Consider the following 17,232-nt stretch of genomic DNA (forward strand, 5'->3'; position numbering starts at 1 on the left):
CTTTTCAAGCTTCCCTTTGCAAATCTGGAAGCTAGAAATTCACTTTGATCTTAATGAACACCGAGACTGGGGCAGAGAAATGCAAGTGATTGACTGGTCCCAGCTCCATGTGTAAGTGTTCCCCAGCTGAACCACGGGCTGACCATGCTCTCACTGCGCACCCACCCAGACCATGATGTGACAGCTCGGTTCAGCTGATGTTCTCTGCTCTGCACTGGGGGAAGCATGGTACTCTGAGAGCCTGAACCTTCTGCTCTGCTTCTAGAGTTGGCATGCTACAGAGGGGGAGAAAAAAAGAAAAGGGAAAGTAACATGAATTTCCCAATTAGAATCACTGAACAGTGACACTGGAACTCAAAGTCAGGCTTTATTTTCAGCTTTGATCCCCAAAAACCTACTGCTGTGAAATGGAGGAGTAGAACAAAACTGGAGGGGCTGTTGCCATTTGGTGGGGCTGCCTGAGCACGAGGACCCTCCTTCCTGGCAGCTGCAGGTGCCACAGGGGTGCTGAGGAGCCACACGGATTGTTTCTGACGTTACTGCATCTCATGGTGGGCAGACCTTGCCAGCTTTCTCCTTTCGTCTCACAGGTCCCTTATCTTCACATGCAACTGGAAAAAGAGTGTATCAGCCAGAAATCAGTCTGTGCTGCCCTGGTACCTGTGGGTAGCATTCAATAATAAGTGCTGCAAGCACAAGCTGCCACTGCCCTCACCCTCATGCCATAAGTCTGTCAGGCAGCTGCTCTGTCTAAACTGTACCCTGCTTAACAGAGTACAGTGCCTTCCTTTTTTTCCCTTCTCCCCCTCCAGGGGCTCATATTTCTCACCTCCCACTGAAACACTTATTGGAAAGTATATCCTTCACCTCTGGCTTCAGTGTCCCCTTCCCCAGGCTGGAAAGTCACTGACGATGGGGGTGGAGAGTGGCAGCTTGTTCTCAGCTCATCAATCTATTACATGTCACAAACCTCTGCAGAGGCGAGCTGGCTCCAACCCTCATTTATTTCCAAGTGCAGAGGATGTTTGTGTTTGATCGGATACGCTGGATAAATGATTTCAAGCCGTGGGTTTCATTTCATCACTAATCACAGATACGGGTTGCAGTCCTGTTCACCAAGTCAGCAGCTAAACTTCTGTTGACCTCCCTGGCAAGACAGGATACTGGTCACTCTGAAATAAATGATGGAAAATTAAATCAAAGAGGCTGCAGCAGGGGGATACACAAAACAACAATGACATTGATGTCATTGATATCATCTTTAACTTTCCTCCTGGTCTGTGGATTCACATATGAAAAGGAAATTAGCTTTCCTGTGTTAATACTAGCTGCAAAGCAGAAACATATCATTAAGGAGCCTCACAACTGCAGTTAAGACAAACCCCAGAAGTTTCTAAACAAGGGCCAGGATGCTCTTATAACATCAGCTGGACCTTCACCTTAGCTGATAGCTTTGTTATCCTGCCGCCTCCCCACAAAGTTCCCTCCATGGGAATTCCTCCGATGGAAGTTGCACTGCAGCACTCAGGGCTGGTGGCACAGCTTTCTGCCTTCAGCATGGTTTCCTTCCCTTTTTCCCTGTGCCCACAGACGAGATGACCCAGACTCCCTTTCCGAGGACAAGAAGGGACATTCCCCCTCCAAACTGCTAAGTCTTTTGGGTGCTCAGCGCAGAGCTCCTCCCACAAATCAGGAAAAGCAACAAACTCATTTTGTTTCTTACCCTTTTCTCCTTAAATGCTACTGACTGTGAGGTAGGAGCTACATATGAACACTTAGCTCTTTTTTCACAAAGACCCAAAACCCAGGTCAGAGCAGGAAATTAGTTACTAAAGCATTTCCTCACACCTCCTCCGTGCCGAACCAGGCTAGATGGATAGTTTTTAGTGCCCTGCACAAAATGAGCTGGTGAGTTCTCAGCCCAGTCCCTGAGCAAAGCCAGGGGGTTCTCAGCCCCCTCTTTGAACAAAGTCCCTGTATCGGGTATAACATCACAAAGAAGTGACAGAGAAGAAAATGGAGGGAAATGGGCGGGAGGAGAACAGAGAAGACACAACAGCAAGGAAAAATCAGGACCTGTGCTTATTACTAGTGTAATAACATGCGTCTGCATTTCACAACTTGTAGTCCATGCTGGGGAGCTGCTCTGAAGGCCCTCTCCAGCCATTGTGCCATGTCCTTCCCCGTGCAAAGAAAAGGGCATTTACAGAGAAAAACCTCAGCGGTGCAGCCACCAGGGACAAGCGCTCACCCACACCTCTCCATGGTGCTTCGCTGGCCTCCAGAGCCTAATTCCTGAAGTTAGGTACTAGGGCAGAGGTTTTTGGTTTCCAAAACAGACAACGCACTGGAGAGTGGCCAGAGGCTGTGGGTACACCGAGCAAGGGTGGGGTAATTTGGGGGGAAGCTTTCTGCCTACAGGGAGAGCAGGATGCGTGAGAGCAGGTCTACAGCATTCAGCTGGAGCAAAATTACCAGCAGATCATCAGCTCGATAGCAGGATTTAGCGCAAGGAGGGCCAGGCCTGGTGAGTCACTGTGCTGCCGCTGCCAATCGCCGGGGCTGCTGACTGCTGCGATATCCTGAGGAACATGGAGCGGGGCCTGGCAGGGAGATCGCCAGGTGAGTTATGGAGCCAGGCACCCTCGAAAGCTGGCAGCTGCTGCCCGTGTCCGTGCCCCTTCGCAGCACCAGCCCCTGAGGTGGCGGAGTACCAGCGCCAGAGACCTGCTTGCTTTTGGCACTTGTTGCTTGGGTGGGCTGCGGCCTGTGCACGGCACGGCCATTCCCCCCGGGAATGGGGAGAGGAGGCAGGCTTTGCTCCACCACGAATTCCTCCTCCAGGGTGCACACGAGGAGCTGAACTGTGCCCAACCCCAGCATGGCAATGGCTGAACTTGGCTCAGTAGGCACTGGGGACCTGAGGCCATGCCCAAGCTTCTGGGCAACCCCAGAAGCAGACAATGAAAAAAAAAAAAAAAGCAGAGAAAACAAACAAAACCAAGAACTGATTGCTCTGGTTTTCAAGATCACAAGACCACCAGGCCCTGGCAGGACAGGCCCTTCTGGGCTCTGCTGTCTTCAGCTCAATCAGCCCCTTACCTCAGCAGATAATGAGCTCAGATACTTCCTCGTTACTTCACACCTTGCCTATCCAGCACCCTTCTCACCTCAGCAGGTACCGTCACACCAGCTATCATTTTGACACACTGCTACTTCACTCTTGCTCCATGCGGCGCTGGGACGGGCTCCCAAACAGTCAAGCTCAGCCTATTAATCAAGGATCACATCGCGCCAGAGGGTGTGGAGAGGCCCTTGACACCAAAATGTTTTGACAATCAAACAAACATCCCCAAGTGACTGTAGGCATCGAGCACAGCTGATGCACGGGTAGCCAAAACAGCTTTGAACTGTCTAGCCACACAGCCACATAACAGAGAGCTCTGCAAATCCTCCCTGAGAAGCTGGGTGAACTCTTGGGTTACTGCTACGCGCGAGGCCAGCTGTCCTGCCTGCACATCCTGCGCTACCTATGCTGCCTGGTCTGATGCTAGCTCCAGCCCGTGCAAGCTGAAACCCTGGCACAGGCCAGCGTTGCTGCGTGGTTTTAAGGTATTACACCCACCCTATAGAGTATATTGAAGCCATCACCCTCTGCATACCCTCTCCTACCTGGCCAGCTCTGCATCCACCAGGCCTTCCTCACCAGGAAGAGAAACACAGTTTCTTCACTGGCTACAGACACTCTTCTAGCAAGGGCTAAAAATTTCAGATTCTCTGTTTAATGCTACTGCAAATCCTGTTTAAGAGCAGAGCTAGCCACGTCCCCTGCCTTGCAATTAGGGTCTCTGCTCTGCGGATACAATCTGAGCCCAAACCCACCGCCCACCCATCACTGGGGCTCCCCCTTCCCTCTGCTTCAGGTGGAGGTGGTGACTGGATGCAACGAGGTGGTCCTCAGCCTGCAGAGGCTTAAGATGTTGCAGTTGGTTGCACAGGGGCTGCAGCTGGACTAGATTAGGTTAGACTGGGCTAACCAGAGGGATTTTTGCTGGGTTTCTCCAGCACCATGTTAACCACAAATCATGAAGTAGCAAGAAAGACCTAAGAAAAGGCTCACATCTGAAATGCTTTCCCTCAAAGCAGGTCCAAAAAATAAAAAGTCCCATGAGGTCAAAACAGAAATGAAAAGTAATCATTGGGGTCTGAGGTTCTACAACACACAGAGTATTGAGATGACTCACCCAGCCACAATAGAGCTACCAGATTTCGTGTTTGCTCAGCCCCAATCTTTGGGTGTTTTTCAGCAACTGGAACTATGAATTAAACTGCTACACTAGAATACAGCTGGTGGCAATGGAGGTGGGGGTAATTTCATGAGGTAACCATGACACACCAATGTGAGAAGACTTTTTGATCCAGTTTTGGTTTTAATTCAGAGACTAAAGTTCACTTCAGTCCTTATTTTGTCCAAATGGCTTATTCAGCTCGAGTACATATTTTGCATCCCTATTTCCCCCCGCTGCACGGTGGAATATGATGCCACGCGCTCTGCTTGTCATAGCTCAGATCCTGTCTTACATTTCTCTAATGCCTTGCATGCTGGAAAGTCTTAGAGTGCTTCACAAGCTGCTGCATACGTAGCCAGAATCAGACATGCAGCCACTTCTGGGGTGGAAGACAGCAATAACTGCATGTGCTGCACTAGGAGGAATAAGATTCTGTCCCGGAAGAGATACTTTTGCATAACATGTCATTAACGTCAATCTCTGAACACCCCAGCAAGCGGCTAGCTACATCTGAAGGACTGGAAATATTACTGCTGGGATGTAAACTTGCAGTTCCGGGCAATCTATTTCTACTTAACCTGTTGGCAGCTGTTTTCATCATTTAGGTACACCATAGACCAGTAATAGATAAATATCAACGGAGATCAACCTTCTGTGCCCTCTGGGGGCATAGAAGTACTGCTTTCTCGAAGGATACCTTCAAGAAAGGATCCAATGGCAGAAGGGACAGGAGTTAAATTGCTGGAAAAAGTCGTCATCTCTCTCCTACCTCTGATTTGCAAGTCACTCTGCTCCTCACCACCCAAAAATGTGGGGCTGTAGGTGGTGGAAAAGGCATAAGTGCAAGTAGCCCCGCAGAAATTGCAGGTTAGGAAGGAAAATGCAGAGCTGCAAGGAGGTTTAATTTGTAGCTCGTGGTCTGGGCTGTGGTTCTCAATGAGCTGAATTAGCAGCAGAGACTGAGGAGTGTGAAACAGCAAGGGCGTGACACCCACTCTGTTCTCCCTGTGTCTCCCGCAGCCCTCTCAGTGCCTTCACATCCCTCCCGTCTGCTATAGCAGTGTGACAAGTCAATTGTCACAATGCAGGTTTGGAGCTTGGAGCTGGCACATCCCCACTGAACAGACTTCAATTCAGGCTTCCAATCCAATTCCTGCACCAGATGCAGGCTCTAGGCAACCTGCAGCTTCAGTAACAGCCACCTGCAGCCATCCACCACAGCCTGCCTGCTCATCTCTAGCCCCACTTCCAAGAACCTGCATGCCAAGAGCTCATCGTGCCCGTAGTCCAAGAAGAAAGCTCCAACAAGGGTCCTGTTGAGATAGCCACAAGTTACCTTGCAGCACTTGGGATGGTGTCAGTGAAAAGGCAGGTAAAGCTCAGCAGAGAGGAGGTTAACCAAGAGGACTTGTGACCTGCTCTTAATGTTTCTACCAGCTCCTTCCTTTGGGTTTTAGTTTACTTGGTTTAGTTTACCTGGTTTACTTTAGTTTAGTTTACTGTTTTTTAACAGACTTACAAACTGACTATTCTTAGGGAAGGAGAAAGAGGAAATAAAATCCCTTTCTCCAGCCTTTCTTGTCATCCTAAAGTGAAAGAGGGGAGAGCAATGTCCCCTTCTTCCACACCCCATACGGCACAGAAGAGCAGTTCTCATGGCCCTGAGCACTGTCTGGGGTGGTGGCTGGCAGCTAAAGAAGACCTGGTTTCCAGCTGCTCGCCCAGCTGCTGTGGCGTGCATCCTACCTCAGCCTGAATCACAGCTGCTGCTGGGAGCTAACTTTCAGGTTTGCAGGGGAGCGCTGCCTTCAGCTGCACCCAGCTCTTTGCTTTCAGGAAACCACAGCCCCGGTTTGGTGTTGTAGCTGTTAAACAGGCAAGTGTCTTTAACCATATTCACAGGGGGCAGACTACAGCTGTTTTTCAGAAGGCATTTGCATTTTGGAGGGGCAGAGGATTAAGAAGGGCTTGCCTAAAAAGTAGGGTCTAGCGTAACGCAAAAAAATGATTGCTGCTGACACACAGTAGCCCTAACAGTAAGTCTGTCCCTGGGTCCATTTGTGACCCCATGCACCAGCCCACCCTTGTAGGATGCTGTGGCTCAGCTGGGCTGAGGACTAACCTCCACTGAAGCTGCCATCAGTATCCTGATGCTTTCTGCTCCTCAACAGCATCTGTGACCCTTCCAGCTTTCCCCTTCCTCTTAAAGATGGGCGTGAAGGTCTGTGAGGCAGTAAGGCTCTTGCCTGGTGCCTCACAGGCACATTTCTGCCTTGTGCATTTCTGCACAGCCTGAAAAACCATCGATGGGGGCAGCCCTGGGGTAGTCCCTACCTCCAGCCCTGCCTCTTCTCCCTGACCACGCACAAACCCGGTGCCAGCTCAGGCTGGGACATCTGTGCCAGCCTCCAACAATGTTATTTCTTCCATTGCCCAGACCTGTTGTTTTCAACGGAGCAAAGGGCCAAGAGATCTATTTGTTGGTGGTGTGTATGTTGGTTACTACCAGGACTGGCAGTTTTAAGGATTTTCCACGTATCGCGTGTCCCTCCACGTTGCGGTGCACTGACCCAGACACAACACTGACAGCTGCAGGGTAAATAAATAAAAACAGAGTATTTTGATCTCGGAGGGGGAGGTGGTTCGGAGGGGAAGGGGGGGGCCGGGGGTGTCAGCCAGACAGAACAGGGTGGCCACAGCTGTGATGGGAACAGATGCGGCACAGGGAGAGGGAGCGGGGAATAAAGTTCTGCAAATGTAAGCAATGCTGGAAAGTCTTGGAGAATGGCACGCATATTTGGGACAGGTGGGAAGTGTTTACATTGAAATAAGAAGGACAACGGTCTGAAAGAATGCTGGTCACATTACCTGTGACCCAAGCTGACCGATCACAGCTCCACAACATCTCAGACCACCATTTCTCTGTCACACCAGAGCCCACTGAATGCACGTAGAGTCTCACCCAGCGCTACGGGCATCTGGTGCTCTGCAGAGCTCGTAGGTGTTTGGTCCCTCTCAAAAGCAAGCTGACATTGGCTCTCAGCCACCCTTTATCCCAGTCTAGCTCATAGCAGGGCTGGGTAGTACCACTATGTAATCCTTGGACCAGGTGGGTACAAGGCAGGATTGAGACCAGACTCACCTGAGCCAACAAAGCTGGCAGTGTGGTCTGCAGCACAGCTGGCATTGCCTGAGTACACCTGCCCAGCTGACCCCAAACAGCAGCCCTGCCATGGTGGGGACCAAGCTTGGTGGAGTTTTGCTTGTTTAAAGCCTAGCAGAAGCTCTTTCCCAACTGACGTTTATGCATTTATACAATGGTGCAACCAGAGTTGCAGATTTTTAATTTTCAGAAGTGGTGCTGCTGGCAGGAGTTGCTCAGCACGGCTCGTGCAGGGCAGGTAACCTGCTGCTAGCCACTGGCCACCTGAGATCATCTTCTGGTACAAAGCAGTTGTGCTGTGTGCTCTCTGCTGATGGTCATTACAGATAAGAGGCTGTGGCTTCTTCTAGGGGATCTTTGCAATGCTTCACTGAATTGCCTTTGCCATTTTGGAGAAAGGACTCATCAGAACTAACGACATGAACAAAATTCTTCTTTTCTCCCGGCACATTTAATCCTTTCCCTAAAAGATTAAAGGCTGGATTTTTCAAGAACCCTAGAGGCACCTGTGACCCTATTTAAAATCAACAGAGTGCTGGGAACCCACCTCCCTAACATGTTATTGAAACCCCAGCTGAGCCCAGCCCACAAAGGCATATGGTGCAGCTCCGGACTGCAGGATGAACACCTGCATCACACCTACATTATCCAAGAGCGGCAAGGAGACTTGTCCAAGGTCATTTCATGTTGCAGTGAGGAACAGAGACCAGGGGCTCTGCTTCCCAAGTAGCTGACTGCTGCCCTGTGAGACCCATGGGAGAAGAAATCCTTCTTAACTGCAGCTATTTCACCAGAGGATGCTCAAAGGCAGCTTGCAAGAAACTTTGAGCATTTCTAATCAAGTTAAAGGAGGGCTTACAAACACAAAGTCATGTTGAGAGACATTCTCTGAATTTATTCACACCCTTGCTCCTAGATAAAAATAGCTGTATATGTTAAGTTTAGGTCCACCGAGAGCCTAGAGGATAGCAAGGGATTATCACAAAAGGGCAGCAAGGCAGTCAAAAACAGCCTGGGGGACATCTTGTACAATTTCCATGAAGGGAATAATTAATTCAAACTGTATACAGACTGCGCTGGGAGTGTCCACTCTGGAGATTTTCAAAGAGTCCTTTGCTGCTTTGGGCTCACTTTAAATCAAGTGTCCTAAAAAAACACTTCAGCTATGCATTTCATTTCAGTTATACAGGGTGTTTAAATGCCAAGGGATGAGGGAAAACTTCGTTATTAAAGGGCTGTAAGACTTTAATAAGGTACACAGTCATTAGAAAGTTGTTGAGTCATGAAAATAGTCTCAATAATTTGAAATTAATGTTTAGTGTATGCTCTACCATAAAGTGCTTAGATGTTGTGGCCATGGATACTAAAGAAAAACCTTAAGGCCATGACTACACGAGCAAGTTACCGCAAGGTAAGCTAGGGTGTAATTTCAGAGCACACCACTTACCTTAAGGTAACTTCCCGTTTGCAGGCTGTTGTCCCAGGACCAGGGGAGGCAGCGAAGCTCTCGCTGGACGTGGCACAGGCTGCCCATTGTGGGCTGCTGGCTGAGGGCACGCACGTGGCTGGGTGCTGCAGAACACATAAGGTGCAGTAAATCTGTGCAGTAACAGCTGTGAGTAACTTTGCTCTCCAGCATAGATGCAAGGATGGACTATATGTAGCAATCAATGCAATAGAAATGGGCACAGTTAGAAAGTCCAGAAGTTCAATGAGAAGGGCCAGAACCTGATGTGGAGATTCTGCTTCATGATAATATTAAATACATACATTAATACATGCTTGCAAGTAACAATCGGGGCTGTAGCATCCCTATACCACTGTCTCTGTTGAAGAGGTAGGGAAAAATGACTAACTACCAGAAGTTCTCCTCTCTCCTCTCTTTTCTGGAAAAATACAACCATTTGAGAATTGAGTCTGCTTCTGCTGACCTGCCCTTTCTTTTCCATCTCTGCTTCCTGCCAAGCAAAATTCACTGAGTTCCACTTATGACTTTAATGAGAACAGAATTTCTGGATGTAGTTGTTGTGGAATGTGTTCCTGATAAATCATTTAAAACCCAGACAACAGAGCTCCTATCGCAGATTAACGATTCATCCTGGAGCTTGCCCTGAGCATGTCCAATGCTGGGTGGAAAAGCACTGCCCTTCTAACCCCAGTGACTAGGGGCATCCCAGAGCCTGGAGATTTTTCATTTCAACTCAGTAATTCAATTCGCTGCACGACTTTTCTTTCCTTCCTCCCATTGGTTAGTTCAATGAAGGGAGAGCTGTAAACTCTACAAATTTTAGAAACTGTTTGTACCTCCTATTGTAAAAACAGGAATGGACCTGCACCAAGAGAGCCCAGTTACTGCACAAGTGATCAGGAGGAAGCACATGCGTCCTCCAGACCAGCACTGTAGGTACTGCACACCACTTAGTGCTTTCTAGATGGAAGGAGAGAGAGAAAACAAATAGGACAAAGAAGAAAAGTAAGGTTTTCCCACATGGTTTTCCTTCCCCATACTCCTATGCCCCCTCTCTTAGCATCACCTTTCTGAGCAAGGGGAGTGGGATGTATTTTGCAGCCATCACACCTTACGCAGCAGAGGAACATGCCATGGTGGGAACTGCCTCGTACCCCACATGGACACAGGGAACAGGTTGCTGATCCCAGTCAGCACACTGCCTGAAACTGCTAGAAATTAAGCAGAAATTATGGTTCCCTTGCCAGGATAGAGTAACCCGTATTTCTACTGTTGCCCAGCTCTACAATGAAGAAACATCATTATGATGTTTATCAAAAACACAAGACCACTGTCTGGTTGACTGTGGGCAGCTGTTTTCTGTAGGTAATCACAATATCAGTGTCTCAAGAGTTAAACTACCTGGAAGAAGGGGATTTTAGTAGAAGATCCGGAGTGGCAAACGTTATCAGCAGTGTTAATCTGTCACATCTTTCCTGGACTGTACATACCATGCTCCATCACTCTGGCATGTCATGGCCTGCATTGTTACAAGATGTACTGAAGCTGTAGCCAGCCATAGTTTGGCATCTCAGTGAACCTTCTGATCCAAGAAAATACGGGAAGGAAAAAAAAAAGATGCCATTTCCAAAACAAAACAAAAAAATAACAAACCAATCCACCTCTAAAAAAGTAATCAAAACTAACCCCAAAACTTCTAAGCAAGTACTAAGAAATTTTTTTTTTTTCCAAATGCAACCATAAAACAAATCTGTTTGAGTTGAGGGTGAGCTAGACCCTTGAATCCACAGCACTTGAGGAATGCTGGATGGCCCTAAACCTACAGCTTTTCTTTGTCATGTTTCTCTCTTATTCAGACACATACAAAGGAAAAAAAAATAAAAAATAGAAATTTGTTTTCCTGGTTCTGGCTAGAACCTGGCCCACAACCAGGCTGTCCTGAAAACATCCCATATCTGAGCCTGGAAATGCAGCAGACTCGAGCTGGACCAGTCTATGGAGTTGACGCCACTGGGGTGCCCAGAACCCACAGCCCGGAGCCCTGCCCTGCGAGCAGACACCAGACTGCAGACACCAGATGAGAGAGAGGGAAGGCTCTTGGCTCTATTGTTGTTGTTGAGCTACTGGAAAGGAGCTAGGGAGAGGAAAAATGATCTGGATAGGAAGAAAAAAGTCTCACAGGAATGGATGATCTCACTTGTCCACACACACACGCCCAGACGTACAAATATATATAATTAACTGGAAAATACTGTGTGGTATAAAGGTTTCTTCAGCTTGGGTACATCATAGTTGGGCTAGTCAACTTTGGTACAACCATAACAAAGAGTGCTTCCCACACACCTCCTGCTAAGAGCTCTCCTACCACATCATAGCATTTTAGTATGCATTTATATCTGTTGATAGGTACCCCTATGCTTTTCATACACAGAAAACTAGACATGTGATACAATTATTAAATGTATATGTAATGGCCTATGCAGTCATCAATAGAATATATAACTTCTGTGTACACACATGTTCTTATACAGGTCATTTGTTGACTCCTGCAAACTGTCACAAGGGTATATAAGGGACAGGAGGTCAAAGCAATATCCCATTCAAATACCATAAAGAAGACAACTCAAAGGTTTCATCAGCTTTTGTCCCTGTGCAGGCCACACATGGGAGAACAGAGGGACAGCAATTCTAGCACCCCATACTATGAGATTTTAGGGTTCCGTAAGCAGGCCCATGACAACTTAGAATTGCAAAAAGCAGCCCAACTTGCAGCCAAAACTCATCAGTTTCACAGGCATCACAAAAGACATTCTGAATCCTCATTTCCTAGACCATTCCTACTAAGGGACACAGTAAAGAGTGCTTCTTAGGCCCTTACCAGTATGCCAAAGCAGTGATGCCATTTCTATGCATTATTACAATGCCATATGGCATGACACAAAGGCTCTTGTTCTCTTCTGTTCCAAAGAGGAAGCTTTTATCTGGGCTTGTTGTTTCAAGTGAAGCACATGGCTTCAGACATGAGCCTCTATTTGTTTTTGTTTCTTTTCTTTTATTTTCTTTTAAGGAAATAATGTTAAGTAATCCCATGTACTTTCCACTCATCCTGCAGATGAGGTTGCATCCTCGAACACAGCTGGTGGTACATATCGTCTCCACTCTGGATGTGCACAGGTTCCCTAATGGGGACCCTCTGCTCTGACCACGGCATACTTAAGTACTCTGGAGCCACAGTCTGACAGCAGAAAAACTTCTTCATTGCAAAAAGCAGATCATCTCCTAAATTTTTCAAGAGCCAGGACTGTCTTAATACAACCAAAGAATGAGGGAGCAGGGAGGAGAGAGGAGCTGCGCTAGGTACCTCCAAAAGCTACAACATGGCTGTGGCATTAATGGAAATAGTTAATGACGTTCACTGTCTTGCTAGAGTAGGAGCTGGTATGTTGTTTGTTTTTCACTGAAAAATAGGCCAGTATTTCTCAACAGGAAGGCCCGTCTGGATCCCAGACAAAGAGGGCTCAGGAACACCAGCCCTCAAATAACCTAACCACTCGCTCATCCCGACCCTTTACACATTCAAGAAAATTTACCACCACAGCTGCAGAGTGGGTCCAGCTTCCCCACAAAACAGTTAACTTGATCCCTGAGCAGAGACACTAATAAGAGAAGCCAAGAATGGTAATTTTTTAGGTAACAAGAATGCCCCAAACTTTGCTGACCTTATGTGACTTTTAGCTTCTTGTTCCAAGTGCCAAGCTACTGAAAAGCTTGTCTGTTTTTTAAGACTCCAGGTCATTCCTTTCTCTGTGTCCAAGCTGTTCTTCCAATATCTTTTTAAATCGGCTGCTTGTTTCCAGTGAGTAGACTCTGAGAGACAGGAAAAACTCTGTAAGAGAGATTGTCTTCTTGCATATAAATCTTACTTTGAAAGGAGACGGTATTTTTGGAATTCAAGGGTTGGGTTTTTTTTTTCTGCAATATTTTTTGCTCTGTCACTTACAGGAACCCTGTGTATCTAGAATGAAGGTACTTATTCAACTCTAACCTAAACCAAGGGGCACAAGATAAAAAATCTCCTTTTCCTAAACATATTTTCTAGATTAAGGAGGTATTCCCTTTTGGTTTGCTCAGGACTTTATTTGTCTACATCCAGGTGTGCAAGTTTCTGGGAGGGAACTTGTCACCCACCTAAACACAATATAGCACAGGTTGTTGGTTTTGGTTTTTTTTTGGTTGCTTTGGTTTAGTTTGTCTTGCTCTAAGATGCCCTGTCTGTTCCATGCTTCCCCTGTTTGTGTATTGGGAGCAATGTTAGTCATGGCACAGACAACTCAGAGATGCTTTGAGGTTCAGTTGCACGTTGTAAGAGCCTTGACCAAAAGCATTATTTATTGCCGGTTACTCACAACAATAACAACAACAACAACATATGTAAACTTGCAAGAATGAGTTAGGAGTGTCAAAGGAAGAAAAGCTCTGCCCTCAAGGCTTACATTTTATAAAAACCTGATGGTCAGAAAGAGCACAACACAGTCAGATTGAAAAGCAGCCCAGAAAAGGGCTTGTTTAACACCACAGGTGGTGCACAGGCTTCAGATGTGTCCACCCATACTCACTAAAGCCAGCTCCTCACCCTTGATGCCTTCCAGCATCCATCCCTTGGTCTATACTCCACGGTTCTGGCTGGCAGAGCCTCTGTCACTGGGGTCTGGAAGCAGCATGGAGCTGGAGAACAGCTAGCAGGCTCCTGGCCACATGGTTAAAGCCACTTTAAATCCCCTACGGTGACTGAAGCCTGGTGCTGTGGGCTTTTCTTTGTCATGGGGCCCAACGTGCCCCTGGCAAAACAAGCTGAGGCATGGTTTCATGCTTGGGCAAAGAGAATACCAAGAGATTTGAGGACTTTGTGTCTTACTGGTGGTAGCTCTCAATAGGCTGACATCCTAGAAAAAGCAAAGTTTTTTCCTGTCCAGCACCTGGCTGGTTGCACTAGCTGCTGAGGCACACCTCGGTGTCCCCCAGCCACACTGCTAACTTCATTATAAGGCAAAGAGGGAAGTATAAAAAATTGAAGTTGGGTCGCTGGCTAATGGCTTGCTGTTCCTTTCTCACCCCCACAAACAGCAGGAAACCTCTAAGATGGGGAGAAGGGCAGAACAAAGCAGCTTTCTGATCTGTTAATGCTCACATAGCCACATTTAACACCAGAAGAGCAGCAGAGCCCAGTTTGCCTTGCAGTGCAGATACCTCTGCCTGATCTGAGTGCTCAGGGCTCACGTCATTGCTTTTGGAGAAAAATAGGCATTTTTAGGAGAGATTAGCAAGGCTTGTTAGGGCTGTCAGGTAAAGGTGACTCAGCCCCTAGACACACCTCTTGCTCTCTGCTTAATTAGAAGGGGTGTCTAGACAGCTCAGGTCTGGGCATCGCCATGTCCACGTTTGGTGGGAAGAATCCCCCTCAGAGAACCACACGCTGTGCCAAGGAGGCTCTCTGATACCACCTCAGTAAGCAGGGCAGTGCACTACAATCAGGAAAAAGAAGCCTAGACCCTCATGGGGATTTAGCAGCCTCACTCCTGGCTGACTTGCAGAGTCAGTCGTGGGCTGCGCAGGGAAACCAGCACCCAAACGCCAGCTTTCCTCCACTCCTGGTCTTTCAGTAACTGCTGCTGCCTTCTTGGAGCTCTGCAGAGACAGCCAGGAGCCAAGGAGGGAGGGGGCCAGGTGCTGATGAAGCTCGCAATTAACCCTCCTGATGGATGGGCTTCTCCAAGCAACTCTCAGCATCTGGATGCAAACAGGCACGCTGCCCTCGCTGCCGCGAGGTCTCCAGGGCAACATCCATGGATGTGTACACAACAGGACAACAGGTAGCTGCTTGTGTGCCACTGAACGTCATCACAGCCTTTTATACTTGGCGTCGGGCTCATAGAGATGAATGAGGCCGATATGAAAAATGACACCACCCTGCTGTAACGTGTCTCCTCCGGTGTCATTTTCAAGAGCCGATTACATGTCTACATGCATTTATACACAGACACAAACACACCTCACTGTTCTCTCTCATAGCACCACTCAGTTGTACCTGCACTGCTCACCCGGAGGAGTTAAAGTCCAGAATCTGTACCTAACACATTACAAGACTCTTTTTATATATGTTTTGTTTGTTTATTTTCACTGTTTGGAGTCCAATCCTAGTCAGGGCCATATGCAGCAAAAGTCCATAATAATCAAGTTTGTCTTCTGTTAGTGGGCTTACATAGCTTGGTACTGAATAATGGTAAGTGAACAATTCTCATTAAAATTTCTAAATGCAAACATAAATTTGGAGTCCAGTTCTGCTTCCATTTGCAGGTGACTCCTTGAGCAGACAGTAACTCTCCAGAGAGAAAACAGGTGAGGTCTAGATGATCCTGGAGACAAGTTGCCTGTCCCAAACACAGGCAGGATTCCAAAGAGAGGAGTTAATGAATGATATTTACTGCCTCACACAATGGACGTTCACATTAAGAACTTCACCCTCTATGAACCTGGTTCACATTTTACCAAGCACCCTGTACTCATGTCCGATGGCTTCTAGGCTTTAGTTATCCAACCCTTGGGAAGAATTGTTAAAAAAAAAATTTTTACTCTTACCACACATATCAAGGTTCAAACAGATGAATCTCTTTTGGTAACCGGACCTGTGATGATCATGAACTTAAGTGAAGAACTTTTTGACCATTAGGAGCCGTCCCAGAGAGATGACAATGCAGCCCTGGAAATCAGGGGACAATGAATGCACTGACAAGTAGGTAGACAGGGATTCATGCAGAAATATCTGCATGTGCATGTGTGAGGGGAAGAGACAAGATGAACTAATCCGTTTCCTTGAGGCTATATCCTTACTCTGTCAGACTGGCACGTGTCTCCTTTGTTTTCGATAATAGAGGTAATTATACCTTAAATGTTCAACTGTAAATCCATCACACAATTAATGGAATTCAAACTGCACAGATATATGGGAACATTTAAGGATGGATTATGGTCAGACATTCTGAAAATCACCCTCCATGTTTTCCAGCTCTTGACTCAAAGTCTCAGGCAGCTTACTGCTTTCCCCAGGGACCTATCTTCCTACCACAAGATAAGAGAACCACACATTGATTCTAGAGAGAATCACTAGTGCACTGTGGTGGGAAAAAAAAAGCCTTCAGAGAGGGGTTTATGGTTTGGGTTTCCTTTAAATTTTTTGACCCTTCTTATCACTAAACAAAAGCTTGTGGTCTTTTTTAGATTGCCTACAATTAAATTCTTATAAAACCACATGCCTGGATAAAGCTGGTCTTATGCAACTTGGATGAAGCACTTTTCCCACTGTAATTTTTATTGAAGAAATCTATCATTATATTTTACAGAGAAGCCTAAAATGCACAGCACTTAGTTAAAAATACAGCTGATCCTCTGTATTTCCAAATCTTCCCACCCTCTGACACTTATATATGTGAAGGCGAAAGAAAGGAAGAAAGGAAGAAAATGTAGTAAAAGAGGACTCATTCTTTGCACGTAGGATCACCAGTGATGCTCACCTTCTGTGGGCAGTGAAGCAGGGCGTGCCCAGGCTTACCTTACAGTTTTGTCTGCATGGAAGCCTCCCCACTTCAATGCTGGAGCAATGTTGCTGGTGAAAGCATGTTGCGGGTCAAGGGTGGTCTTAAATGCAGACTTTGTTACCCTCTGTGCTTTTTCTCCATATGTGTGGCTGCGAGCTTGGCTTTGTGTCCCAAGGCATTGGTTCTTGCTTAGGAAGAGTGAGCTTGGACTTTCTGCTGCTGGGCTGGTGCACAGCTGTCCTGAGCTGCCAGGCCAAGTGCAGGGTAGGTACTGTGTTTCCTCCTCAGGAGAGGGGCTGCCATTTCATTGCTTGCTTAGAGGAGAGGAAGAAGAGACTGGCTTGAGCACAGCCTCATGTTTGGGCTTCACCAGCAAAAGTGAGACAGAGTTCAGGACTAGAGATTGCTCTGATCCCGATGGGTCCATCTGGTTTCTGATGCACACGTGAGCTGCATCTGACATTAAGAGCAGAGACAAAAGTCATCTACACCTTTCTTCCCAGCAGTACTTTCTCAATATGAACTGTGATTTTTTGGGTGATCTTTGGGGAAGGAATGCCATTACTTACACCACAGTCACTTGGGATAATATTTATTACCAATAGTGTTTTGCAGGGCAAGCTTAGGCAAGAAAGACCAAATCTTTCCTTCAGGGCATCCATTGACTTACAATTGCAGAAATGCCAACAACAAAAAAAGTCAAATGAAAAATGGAACATG

At 47.0% G+C, this 17,232-nt stretch overlaps 1 protein-coding gene across 1 annotated transcript in view; it reads right to left on the reverse strand.

Moving 5' to 3' along the window:
- Positions 1-354: 354 nt before the first annotated feature.
- Positions 355-17,232, reverse strand: part of LOC311441208 (uncharacterized protein) — a 156,097-nt gene continuing 139,219 nt past the window's right edge. Inside the window, exons 10-16 of the mRNA XM_084529028.1 lie at positions 16,527-16,968; positions 15,557-15,677; positions 14,109-14,204; positions 12,640-12,787; positions 8,900-9,024; positions 971-1,172; positions 355-611 (exon numbers count right to left, since the gene is read on the reverse strand). The gene's annotated coding sequence lies outside the window, so the exon portion shown is untranslated. The remainder of the gene's footprint in view (positions 612-970; positions 1,173-8,899; positions 9,025-12,639; positions 12,788-14,108; positions 14,205-15,556; positions 15,678-16,526; positions 16,969-17,232) is intronic.

The sequence above is a fragment of the Aythya ferina genome (genome assembly GCF_964211825.1).
Source record: "Aythya ferina genome assembly, chromosome: 9".
Taxonomy (NCBI): domain Eukaryota; kingdom Metazoa; phylum Chordata; class Aves; order Anseriformes; family Anatidae; genus Aythya; species Aythya ferina.